General features: G+C 36.1%; 1 protein-coding gene across 1 annotated transcript in view; it reads right to left on the bottom strand.

Annotated features, from left to right (window-relative positions):
- Positions 1-13,114, bottom strand: part of LOC108965247 (nose resistant to fluoxetine protein 6) — a 38,093-nt gene that overhangs the window by 23,152 nt on the left and 1,827 nt on the right. The window lies entirely within an intron of this gene.

The raw sequence follows: 13,114 nt of genomic DNA, 5'->3' as shown, positions 1-13,114 counted from the left end.
AAAAAAAAAAAAAAAAAAACGCATGCAACTTTTAACCGTTATTTTTTGAGACAGTGTCAAAGCTGCTGACGGTAGTTGATAAAAGCTGCGCATGAAACAACAAAAACGTGCCACTTGACTACTCTTATTTAGACATATGTACGCATGTATGTATGTCTTTTGAGTGCACCACACAGTTTTTACTCTTTCTTTTCACTTATTTTTGTTTTATTGTTCTTTTTTTGGACAGCAACGCCACACAATGACTTTCGGGCATGCAAGCATGCAACCAACAACAACGACAACAATATATAAGATGAGTTAAAAATAAAGATTTCATAATATATGAATGTAAGATGCTTATGAGAGGCTTTCTTCGATGCGCCAACATAACTGCACAAGGGTAATCCAGTTTCATGTACATAACGGTTGTTTGTAAGTTCACAATGCGAGTCTGCTCGACTTGTTTTATTGTTGTAAATTCATATAGGAGGAATATTTTGAAAATCGTCTACCATTGTTATTTGTCTAAATCGCCAATAAAAACACTGGGAACTCGATTCCGCTGGACAGCTGATGGACACTGGTACGAACTACATAAGTTGATAAGCTATTCCATTTTTTCACAATAAGCCCACAATCAAATGTGATCTTAAATGCCTATTTATCACAATCAAGTGGTTGCTCCCACGTTATCTGGGCCTCTTGGAGAAACCCCTGCATCAGTTAAAGACTCAACAAGCAGGCGTGACTAGGGTGAACGTCTATTTATTTCGTTGGAAATTCCAGATGTCCAACTTTTCACGACACTCTTTCTTAGATCTTACTGCAGTCCGCCTCACCGATTGGTTTTCGTTCATTTGATTCGACTACTTCGACTACAGTATCCGATTAAACGAATGGTAAAGTTCAGCCAGACGATCTTCAATTCATATTACTTTACTGGGAGTACCATGTTCTAAAATAGATCACACGGAATGTTCGCTGTTTAAGAAAATGAGATTGGTTAAATATTACGAGCACAAATCATTCAGCGAAGATCGTGAAGTCATCGAAAACTAACCTTCTAACAAGCGATAACATCTCAAAAGTTAAGGAAACAGTGCTTGAAAATCATGGAGTTGGCATCCGTGAAATGAACCGATACCGAACGAAAACCAAAATTCGCTGAAGGCGAATGTAAAACTATTTTAAACGATGGCAGTATTGGCTCAACAGAATGAAGAAGGATGGAGCCATTTGTATAAGTTCACGCAAGTAAGAAAAGTTCTCTGATCGCCATTCCCTTGTGAGGGGTCAGCTCAAGTAGCTCCCGACTTCCGGCTTAGACCAATTATCCTATGGGTAGTCGAAAGACATCCGTTTGAAGGCAAGCGAAAGTGAGGAGGAGTGAGGAGTGAGGAATAATCGCTCCCAAGAGTTGTGCGTTGGTTTGGCACCCGCCACGTAAGAAACATCCCTGATGCAAAAAAGAAAACAGCCTCGAATGAGAGATTAAGATTTAAGTACATGTACCTAGAATGTTCTGTTCCTTAATTGGGAAGGTGCCACTGATATCACAGCCGTCCAAATACATTCATTCCTTGTGGCCATATAAAGGAGCTCAAATTCGGTGTGGGTTTCATGGTGGGAGTTCTGGTATTCACCCCGATGGATGAACATCTAGCCACAATCCACATCAAAGTGAGGCCTACGCCTCTACAGAAGCGAACGATGTGACCATAGAAGTTTTCCATGAGTGCTTGGAGCACGCCTATGAGAGCTGCCGCCGCGGCGATGTCAAAATCGTGCTTTGCGAATTTAACGCGGGGTCAGCAAAGTTGGCATCTTTGGGATAACGGTCAGTGATTTCAGCCTCCATGAGGAAACATCCCCAAGTGGGTTGAGGCTGACCAACTTCGCCGGGGCCCAAAATATGGTTATCTGTAGTACTAGATTTTAGCAAAGGAAAATTCATCAAGCTACTTGCCTGCCTCCGGATCGAAAAGTCACAAACCATATCGATTTCTTTCACAACATAGACGATAGACAGGTCTCCAGTATTTTAAAAGTGCCTACCTTTCGACGTCGGGGCATTGACTCGGACCACTATCTTGTTGCGGCGAAGATACGCACGTTAGCAAACACAAGGAAGGTTCGACGAAGGTTCATAACAGACAGCCGAACGCTCTTGCGCACTCTATGTGTCTACCCCAATAAAGAGGAAGAAGAAGTTTTGGGTCACAATCCTATTCGGAAGGCGATTGCTTCCAAGTCAAAACCGTATAGTCAACGAATGCATAAAAAACAAGTGTAGCCTGGTCTGAATTGTTACCTTTAGAAAATCGTGCTAAAATTTCTTCTAAACAGAGAGAATACAATTTCCTTCGAGCTAATCACAGAGTGAATAATTTACAGGAAAAAGTTTAGCAAGGAAGTCCACTATATGGTATGAGATCTGCGCATAGTGATATCGTATATGCTCTTTTGCACGCACACTAAGTTGGAGAAGCTATGCAATACTCCAAATATTTTCAACACCCCTCAAGACCATTTAAACTGGCATGTTTAATATAGCGCAAATATCATGCATAAAGTAGGTCGGCAGTTAAAGTCTATATCAATCGCATGTTAGATGTTAAACTCTATAAACTAACCGGCTACGTACAATGCTCGTCTCTTAACTTTGCATAACTTTGAGTCGTCTAAAAGATGCCAGACCTAAAACAAATTTACATAAAGCCAGATGTAAGCGCTGATGTTGTAAACATACCAGCACTTGTTTCTCTTAGTGGAGGTGTATGTATGTGTGTGTTAATGACTGAATTGGCCAAATAGTAGTTTAACAGTTCACATGTACATACATACAAACATTAAGAGAAGGCATGTGCATTTTGAGTGTTTGAATTAAAGAAACATATTTTTATTATTTTTGTAAAATAAGTTATTTTTTGTTATTTTTTAATCCTTTTTTTATCTATATTTATTTTTTAATTGCTTTTTTTTTGCAAAATATATTGCTTTAATTAGCTGGAAAGGCAGAAACGCATGAGTATGAAGAGCTTGACAAGCTGGCTGAAAGGAGTAATGCTTGAAAGTTCTACGAAAAGATGCAGTGACTAACAGAAGGTTTCAAGATCGGAACATACTCCCAGAGGTGACTTAGTGACTGATGCTTAGAACATATTAAAATTATGGAGGCAACACATCTCGAGCCTGTTGAATGGTAGTAAAAACATAACATATGGAGATATTGAATCCAATTCACCAATCCATACGTTACATTGCCTGATTATGAGGAAGTTCGAATACTAGTTATCCACCTGAAAATCACAGAGGTGGATGAATTGCCAGCCGAGCTATTAAAATACGGCGGCGAAAAACTGAACTAGTTCGGGATGCACCGTAGTCATAATATCCTTCAAAGCTGTTCTTTACAGAGTCTTAAAGCGTGAAAAAGTATAAAAAGATCTTTAACTTAATATTGATATGTAACAAAGTATGGCAGCTACATGCTATAGTGGTCCGATCTGCACAATTTCTTCAGATATTATGACATTGTCTTAGAAAATCATCTGTGCCAAATTTCGTAGAGATATCTCGTCAAAAGAAAATGTTTTCCATACAAACACTTGATTCCTATTGTACAGTTTGTATGGCAGCTATATGCTATCGTCAACTGATCTGAACAATTTCTTCGGAGATTACATTGTTGCCTTAGAAAATAACCTGTGCTAACTTTTGTGAAAATACATTGTCAAATGCAAAAGTTTCCCTTCCAAGAACTTGATTCCGATCGTTCAGTTTGTATGGCAGCTATATACTATAGTGATCCGATATCGGCGATTCTGACAAATAAGCAGCTTCTTGTGAAGAAAATGACGTCTGCAAAATTTCGACGATATATCGGAACTAAAGAACAGACGGGCAGGCTCAACCAACTCAGCTTGTCACGCTAAGCAATTAGAAATATACATATGTATGTATGTACTTTATAGGGTCTCGGCAGGCAAATTTAATATGCTTGTTCTGGATGTAAAACAACTTAATTTTTTATGATATGCGCTCAAGACTTGAGTTCGATCACCGGTTCCGTCATAAACACCAAACACGGTTTTTCAAATCGACATTCGCTACAATTGTAATTCTCACCTTAATTATCAAGTAACTTACACCACCCCATTTCTGTCCTCACTAACCTGAAATGTGTTAAATATTAAAGTCAAATAGTTCTTTTGCGTACAATTTCGCACAACAACAACAAAGGCATTACATTTTCGGTATTAGCTGAGAAAACTAAATACGAGATGAGTCAAGAAGGAGAGGCTGAGTGTTTGTGTGGTGGTTATAATGTACGTAAGCATGAGTGAACATATATATTTTCATATGTACATAAATGTACAAGTACATATGGATATTTACATATGTGTATGGTACATGCAAATTCTGTTAATTTTCAAAATCAACATTCCGAATGGTTTTTCTATATCACCTTGTTTGGCTTACATAATATTGCTTGAACTTCATAGTCAACATGAGTGCATGAAAATGTTTATGATTTAGCAGTTATAAAAGATTTTATAGCATATAAATATTTTTACACAAAAATTTTCCCAAGTTTATTCGAAAAAATTCCGGATACGCTTTTGCTCGATGCTCGATGATTGAACATAATTATTTTTTTCCATTCATTCAATTTTGTTTTTTTTGTTTTCATTTATTTAGTAACTCAAACAAAGTTCCTATTTGTGTCCAAAAAAGATACTTAAATATTTGATGATGAAGTATGGTAGATGAGACTGCTTTAGGAAAACATTAAATCACGTATACGCCGTGGCGTCCAGAATCTTATGGCAGAATTTATTTTTTCTACAGCACAGTTGTAAGTATTTTAACATCTTTTAACTATTGCTTCTGTAATTTAAAATATTTTCTTTGTTGGGACTTATGTATACATTGTGACGAAAAAGTATCCGGAAATTGTAAATAAAAAATATATAATTATTCACCAGGTTCTTCAGCGAATTTTGTTTTATCGCTTCGAACGACTGAAAACGAAGAAGAAAAAATCACACGGATCCAAATTTGATCAATACGATGGTTGATCGATACTATTGATTGCGTTTTTGGCTTTGAATTTGGTCACAATCGTGGCTCGATGTGATTGTTCATTATCATTTTGCAAAATCCACAATTTCTCTTCCAAATTTCCGGCCTTCTTCGACGAATGTTCTCACGTAAACGAGTCAACATGGCCCAATAGTACTCCTTATTAACCGTATGTCCCTCCGGAAAAAATTCATGATGAACCAAACCACGAATAATGAAAAAAACCCATGGGCATCACCTTAATTTTGTTCGGCTTTGACGTGTTTTTTTTTTTTTTAATGCTCTTCATGAATATGGAATCGGAATGCGCAATTCCAAAAGATCCCAGCTCGCTCGCCATCTCCCTAACACTTGTTTGACCATTTTCCGGCACCATATCCGTTTTTAGTATTTTTTTTTTTTATCAGTTGAAGAGGTCGAAGGCCGCCCAGAACGTGGCATGTCTTCAACAGTCTCTCAACCGTCATTGAAGGCTTTGTAGTATTCTTATGTTTTTGATAAGACTAAATCACCCTAAACCTTTTCCAACATCCAATCTTCATTCGATATTTTTATTCATCGGAAAAATTGCAACGTACTATTTCACAGCGCTATTGGACCGTTTGTAGAATGGAATCGCCGAAAACGACCGCAATTGAAGCAAAAGAAACTGCTGTTTCACCAAGACAATGCACCGTGTCAGAAATCAGTGAAGAAATACGTGAATTGGTCCTCGAGTTGCTTATGCATCCACCGTATTCTTCACATCTGCTCTCCAGTGACTATTCCTGTTCTCAAATCGCAAAAAAGAATGCTGGTTGGAAAGAAATTCTCGTTGAATGAAGAGGTGATCTCCGAAACTGATGTATATTTTGAAGTAAAGCACAAATCGTGCTACAAAAATAAGTTCGGAAAGTTGAAAAGTTGTTATAGTCAATGCAACACCCTCGAATGGAACTAAGTTGAATAAAAAAAGAAATTTGCCATAAAATATGATATGTTAGGCTTTAGAGTAGCCGAGTGAAAAACTGAGCTGATAATGCGTGCTTTGAAACACATCTCGCTGGAGGTGAACAAGCAAATTTAATAAGAAACTGTACAAATGACGAAAGCCCTAAAATACTTCGGTGCAAGAATGAATAACTGACTAATATACTGGGGTCAAATTTAGAATTTTGCTAAAAAGTCATGCCGCCATCAAGACTTATGTTGATACGGAAAGTAAAGTGAAGAACTATTTAGCAAAAATGCTCTCCGGTCATGGAGGTTTCCGAAAATACCTGTCCAATATGGAGAAAGCAGAAAATGTTTATAGAAATGAATCGCTAGATGACGCAAACTATGCCTTTTTAAGTGCTGTCGATGGAAAGAATCACAGAAAACATTAGAAAACTGGCGGAAAATTGCGGCTAATGTAAAATATTGTATATACTACATACTGAACAATGCTGTTTTGTGGACACTCCGACCCCGCAGAATTTAGTCCAATTGAATATGAGCTAAATAGCTTGATGCCAGATATTAAAACATGGGCATTCCTGGACGCAGTCACAGTAGAAACTGATCTACATCAGATCTTTCTTGGAAACCTTGCTCCGAAGAAATACGAAAATAGTTCCGTGGCATGGTACAAGTCCATCTTATAGGGGAGAATGTTTTAGTGGGTACGCTAATAACGCAGGACGACGCTTCCGACTACTTAAAAAAAATATATCAAGATACTTCTCCTCCGTCATCTTTGCGATACAGCCTGGAAAGTTGACCTCCGTTTGGACGTTGACTTTACATTGAAGTATTGGAAACGTTTCTTGATAGCTAAGTACATGTTTACGGTGAAATTTTATACACAATTACCACTTAAATTATATTTTGACACAATGAGGTCAATGGTCTATACTACTCTTCGAAATCATCATCCGTACAGCATACATACATATATAAAAGTGATATAATAATCTCACAAGCCAAGGGGTGACCTCTTTTTACTTCGTTTTAAATAAAAAGTCTGCAATTTTTATCCAGCTGCTTATAATTATCTTCAGACGTGAGTTGAAATTTCTGGAAACAGTAAAAGAAGTGTCAGTGACGATACCAATATTGTAACCAATTGCATTGGACGGGCGTCCTCTATCAATGGCACCACTAGGAGCTCAATTCACATTTGAACATTTTCGCAATTTCTAAAACGTTTCAAAATAGGGAATAACATAAACTCAACCGAGCGTCAACAAAAACTCAAGCGCACGTGATCAGCTAATTAACGGAATAGCATTTAGCAACAAAATTACAAGCACTTCGCACACGAAGTGCTTTTGAAAAAATTGTAAAAGTATACTTTAGAACTTAATTGCCTATAAGAGCCTAAGTAAATGTAGGAAGAAAAACAAAAGAAAACCATTTTAGTTATAAAGAAAAGATCATTCGGATAATTTATGACAGTTTTACTTCCAAGTGCACTCTTTAAAAGTGAATTGCTCTTCGGAGCTTAATTTCCACTTTACCGCAATCAAATACCGAGACGATGTGGATCACAACTAAAAGCGATCTTGTCTTGATCAGCGCACAATCCTGAGGAGGGATGTTTCGCCTTCTCACTTTAACTCCCCTTCAAACGGATGTTTTTTGGCTACCCAGAGGATACTTGGTTTAAGATCGGAAGTCGTAAGCTGTTTGAGTCATACATAAAAGAATCGTTTCTGGCCACTCGCAAGTGAATGGCAGTCAGAGAACTTTCCTCATTTGCTTGAAATTGTAAACATGATTTGATCATACACATTATGTTTTCGAGAGAAAGGCTCTGCGTAAGATTTATGGTCCTTTGCGCATCGTCAACGGTGAATACCGTCGTCGTTGGAACGATGATCTTTACTACCTGGCTAGGTCTTCTCGTCCGAATGAATGAAAACACTCAAGATCAGATCAAAGACGCAGTACTCGCCGGGGGAAGCAGAGGAAGACCTCCACTCCGTTGGAAAGACCAGGTAGAAAAGAACCTGGCTGAACTTGGAATCTCCAATGAGAAGCAAACAGCGAATAGGAAGAATGCGATTTTGTAAATTCGGCTATAACCACGCAAGCGGAGTCTACGCCAATAAAGAAGAAGAAGAAATTGGGTAATAATTACAAAAAACATCTGTGTACTAAGGGTGACATGAATCTCCATATCGGATAAAATTAAAAACACACTTGGAATTTTAAAGTATAACCGTCTACCAATTGGAAAAATATAACACCGAAGTCTGCCATTTATTTACTTCTCTCTTTTGTAAGACTATATTTATATAAACGAAAGAATAACTTTTCTACCAGCTTCTGTGTGACTTCGAGATCAGATCATAGAGTAGAACACAGGAACACTAAAAATCTTGTCGGACGTCAATTATCAAAGTTGTATAGAGGCGGATGAGATGGAAGCATGCAGACACTTTACCATTGTCCAGTCTTTTTTAGACCGAGGTGAAACATCTCGGCAGTATTTCCTTCGGCGAACCAGAATAGGTGTCTTAACAAGTGTGTGATAGGCTCAAAGCGATTTTTTGATTTGTGAGGGTGTTGTGAGCAAATGTATATTAGTTTTAGATCTTACAATGGATCGACGTTCGAAGCTGTGGAAGTTAGATCCTTGTTAAAATCGAACGCTTAACATAACCTAAACTTTCTATTAGGGTACTAGATTGAGGATATAATCTTAGAGCATGAATTAATGTTTTGTACAAATATTGGAATAATTTTTGACACTGAAGGTACAGCTTGTCTATGCGTTGATTCCCACAAATGTCGAATTTACGTAAGCAAAATGAATCCGAATTTTTACCTAGCCGGCATTATAGCGCAAAGTTATTTGGAGAACATTTTCTGTCAATCCTCTTTGCTTTGGAAAGTCAAAGTAAAGAAGTACATTGCGCGGGACACCCTAAAGTACGTCCAGTCAACTTAAAATGCGTTTACTCGCTGCAATTACGTAACCAAATGAACAGAAGAAGAACGGTATTACAACAAAATATTACAGCAATTAGCAGTAAAGTTTTCGTTTTTGATTACATTGTACCAAGTCAGGCCAAAACGTGGTCGTGCAATTAACACGCAGTTTTGCAGTTGCTGTGAGATACACACACACCTACATATGTACATATTTATTCATATTCTTCGTGAAAATTGTTAAAGCATCCAATCCAAAATTCAACATTTATATTTTTGTACCTACCAGCCGCAAAAGGATAAAGGAAGAAAACTTCGAAATCCATAATTAAGGTACATTGGCCTCCATATCCATAAAGAAATAAAAACAAAATATGTAGAGTGTCTACGAAAATCGGTGACTGACCAAAAGAGAAGTAATTAAAATGTAAAGCATATTGTGAGAAGATACACAAACACACTTACGTCGCGACGTATAATTTCTGGGCACGTAAAAATTTTCATATTTAGATAGCCATGTACATATGTATATACGAGGCACTTGTGACGTCTACACGTGTTTCGTCATAAGAATGTCTGAATACTGTCTGTTCAATACGCCAAAAACCAAATAAGTCAAACAACTCTCCGTTGACCCTTTGAATTTTTGATTTAAAATAGTATAAAAATCACGGATATAGATTAGATTCATTCAGAAAAGATTTGAACTTCTATACCCTACAAGCATGAGACACAAGAGTATGATGGAAACAGCTAAAAGCATAAACCGTGGGGGATTGAGTCATATGTCTTATCTAAGGTGGTTTCTGATGGTATTGAATTTCTTAAAAGGACAACTGTCAAATCAGCTGTCAAAGTGGGCACATGCATTTGACAGTTATCTTCAATTTGCCTGTAATTGGGCACCTAGTTCATGTAAAACTTCTTAAGACAACTTTTTTATGGGCATACAGCAAAACCTTGTATGAAGTTGCAACTATGAAGTTGCAACTAAACCTAAATCAAAATGTAGTGAACGAAAAAGTGGAAAAAGAAAGCTATAAGGCTCAGTTATATTAGTGAAATGTCAAAATTCTCAACAATATAAGTTAAAAGAGATATTTTGATAAAACCATATAGACTTATATAAGGTGGAGTTTTGCCGGTATGCAATTTGTTAGAGGGACAGCTGTCAAACCAACTGTCAAAGTAAGTATGCGCATTTGACAATATTATGACCAGTAGTTCATGTATGAATGTACATCAAAGCCGTGGATGAACTGGTTACATCTGCTTAGTTCGAAATCAATAGTTGGCACATTTTAAGCGAGATAAATTTCGAAAAAGCGGAAAATAATAATCGTAAGACTTAGACTTGACGATATGATACTTTGCTAACGCCATATTATTTTGGTTTATATTTCAAATGGTCCGGATGGCACTAATTCTTCGAAAACATAAATGATGCTTTAACTTTGTGGCCGGGAACATCATACTCTATATAGAAAAATAGGTAAGGTGACATTTAATGGTAAGTCATCAGACGTATAAAACTGTGAGAAGTAATTTTCACAAGCTTCTCTTGAAGCCAACTTTACTATATTAAGGGAGTTCCGAAACAAGTGGTAGTCCGATGGTCAGGGCTAAATCGTAGATGTATCAAAACTTCCTAGCCAAGCTCTCCTAGTTTTTGCCGTTTTCGATTGCTTGCTTGCATCTCATCAGTTGTTAACAGTAAAATATAGAATCAATCGTTCGAGCAGGCTGGCGCAATTTATAGTGGATGATTCCTCTCAAATCCCATCAAACACTCAACCTTAGTTTTGCGATCATTCGTTGAGTTGCACCACGCATGGACCACTTGGATGATCTTTTTCGCACATTATTGTCGTATTTGATCCACTTTTCGTCCCCTGTTACCATTCGCCTGAGTTCGGTTTCATTTCGTTTCCGCAAAGAATCGCAGATGTTAATTCGGTCCATTAAATTTTTCGCAGACACTTCATGTGGTATCCAAAGATCGAACTTCTTTTTGTAGCCAGGCTTTTTTAAATGGTTCAAAACTGTTTAATGATGAATATTAAGTTCCTTAGCGACGTCACGGCTGCTTATGTGATTGTCCTGGTCAATGTTTTCCATGATATCGTCGACTTTTTCAACGATAGATCGACCAGAGCGAGCCGCAGCTTTCACATCGAACTGATACAACATCGTCCATTTCAAAATATAGCGAATTTCTTTATTATTTTCACTCATTTTTGAACAACTGTAACTTTTTTCAACTTACCCTAATTTAAAATTTAAATAAAGCTTAACATCTCAGCTTTCCAACACTATATGGTATCGTATGACACAATGTGATTGGTAGCACTGGAGATATACGACTGCAACGACATCGATTAACAAAATACGAAAATACTTTTTCGACGATATTATGGATTGGTTTTATTGGAGGCAAATTTAGATAATTAAGATGATCGAGATATTCTAGTGATAAGTTTAAAAATAATAACGGGAATATGATATAACGAATTGATGGTCGGTCGTTTAGGGACCGGTGCTGTAAATCAAAAGATTTATTTTCATATAACTTTTATTTAATTATTATAATCAGTACTTTATAAGATATGGAATTTCGTAAAAAAAAAGTTTGCTGAGAATAATCTGTTACGATATCAGGTATAGAAGAAATCGGTTCAAATATTTCTCTATGTCTTTATGCCTTATATTATGGATATCGGCGCTTCAACTGATTGGCTTTAGAATGTACACGGTTACAGGTCAGACAGCCGTATAGTATATCAACGAAATTCGATGGAAATACTTCCATTATGATAATATGACTTCGTACCAAAATCGGTTGGAATCGTTTCATATATTCTTTTAAACCCGTTTGGAGATAAAGTTGTTGTCTATAATTTTCATTTATAAGTTTCATATTCCATATTTGAGATTAATTATTTTATTACAACTAAATTTTAGTTCTAACCAGCTACTTAAGCACTCTACATTTTTCGCGCTGGGCATGCACAAATCTGATTTTGAGTACTTCGGTTATCACCGTCTGACTGTTGAACTCTAAAAAATTTACTTCATATACCTACCAATACTATTTCAGAAGTTAAATATTGAGTATACTAAGTGGCTTTAAATAGAAATGAATAAAAATTGATTTTTATCGCCGAAAAGCATAGCAAAGTACGTCGCGTGCATTAAGAAGGGTTCACTTGCATAGAGAAATATTAAATAAATAAAAATAAATGAAAAAAAAAAAAAAATGTTTGGCTATGGGCTCTACACAAATTTATGTTTTTATTGTTAGTAGACTCTGAGTTTGACCTTGAAAAACATGAATAATTTACACAACGTAATTTAAAATGCAAATAACGTAACATCAAACTTCATAAGTTTTCAGGCGAAGGAACAACGATATTATAGAAACCACTGATATTCAATTAATTGGATTGGAACAATTTGGATTTTGGTTATAAAACGGTTATATATWGGTTATAAAATAGTTATATATATATACCTATACCTAAGAGCGAAAGCTGGAAATTTTACGATATCACATGTATTATACGATGTGATACGTTGTTGACGATATTTTCAATGACATATGTATATATCATTCAAAATTTCTATTAAAGCACAAATGACCATAAAATGCACAGTTATCACATATATTTCTTCATTTTCAATCAATTATTTAATTTATGTAGTGAATTTTAATAAATTTTATTATCTAAAAATTCTTTGATTTCCTTCTTATTGCAATCTGCTAATTAGAATCTCGCCCTAATGTACCCACCAAGGGCGTATAAGTGTTAACACATTAAAAATTTATTTTCACTAATCGCAAACCCAATAAGTGTTTCCTAAACATTTCTTTAAGGAATAGGTAATGTTAAAAGAAGCACAGAAAAAGTGAATTAGAAACGATTAGTCGGCTCTAAAGCTTGGGAATACATATTATTTAAAGTATACTAAAGAGTGTTTTTTAGACATGTAATTTTCAAGAAGAAAAGGGCATATAACTTAATGTTATGGTCAATAATTTAGCTTTATTATAAAGATATGGATTTGCCATTACGTTTTAGAAATGTTTTCGGCATATATTTACATTTTAGCCGAAAGGTTAAAAAAAATTAAATAAAATTACATATTTTTA

Source organism: Bactrocera latifrons, unplaced genomic scaffold (assembly GCF_001853355.1).
Source record: "Bactrocera latifrons isolate USDA-ARS-PBARC rearing strain unplaced genomic scaffold, ASM185335v1 scaffold_138, whole genome shotgun sequence".
In the NCBI taxonomy this organism is placed as follows: domain Eukaryota; kingdom Metazoa; phylum Arthropoda; class Insecta; order Diptera; family Tephritidae; genus Bactrocera; species Bactrocera latifrons.
Note: the sequence above shows the minus strand (reverse complement) of the source record. Positions and strands in the feature narration are given on the sequence as shown.